The 631-nt window shown below is 38.5% G+C and overlaps 1 non-coding gene across 1 annotated transcript; it reads right to left on the reverse strand.

Annotated features, from left to right (window-relative positions):
* Positions 1–233: 233 nt before the first annotated feature.
* Positions 234–352, reverse strand: LOC138361743 (5S ribosomal RNA). Its single transcript, XR_011227151.1, has one exon. It is a non-coding gene; the product is annotated as a 5S ribosomal RNA (ribosomal RNA).
* Between the last annotated feature and the right edge of the window lie 279 nt (positions 353–631).

Below are 631 nucleotides of genomic sequence, written 5' to 3' on the forward strand. Positions count from 1 at the left end.
CAAACCCGGATTAAGCTATATATATATATATATACAACATGTTTTGTTTTGGTTGTTTGTTTTTGTATAAAGCCTCACACAATATCTATATTAAGCGAGTTTGTTTTAAACATGACATACATATTAATTCATTTTACCAGGCCTTATTCCACACAACTCCGTGAATTTCCCGTGGAGCCAGCCATTCAAACAAAAACAAACGAAACAAAACAAAACAAAACAAAAAACATTATTGCCAACAGCATTTGGTGTTCCCAGGCGGTCACCCATCCAAGTACTAACCAAACCCAACGTTGCTTAACTTCGCTGATCGGACGAGAAGCGGTGTTCTCAACGTGGTATGGCCGTTGGCATGAGACTGCCTACACATTGTGGCTAATAACCAACTCTTTTTAAGTCATCGCGGCAGGATACGGACCTGCTTGTGGTGTCTTAATGGTAATTGTATCCTAACATATTTTTGTCTCCTTGGCATGGATATTTAACATCGTTTATTCAGTCTTGGGTTTATGTTTCTTTCGCCATTTACAGACATTTTACATCTACCTACTTCCTCAGCCTGCCCTGCCAATTTCTAATGAATTTGTGGATTTTCTTTTGTAATACAAACATGTGTGTGCTCATCTGCTCT

The sequence above is a fragment of the Procambarus clarkii genome, unplaced genomic scaffold (genome assembly GCF_040958095.1).
Source record: "Procambarus clarkii isolate CNS0578487 unplaced genomic scaffold, FALCON_Pclarkii_2.0 HiC_scaffold_675, whole genome shotgun sequence".
NCBI classification, from domain to species: Eukaryota; Metazoa; Arthropoda; class Malacostraca; order Decapoda; family Cambaridae; genus Procambarus; species Procambarus clarkii.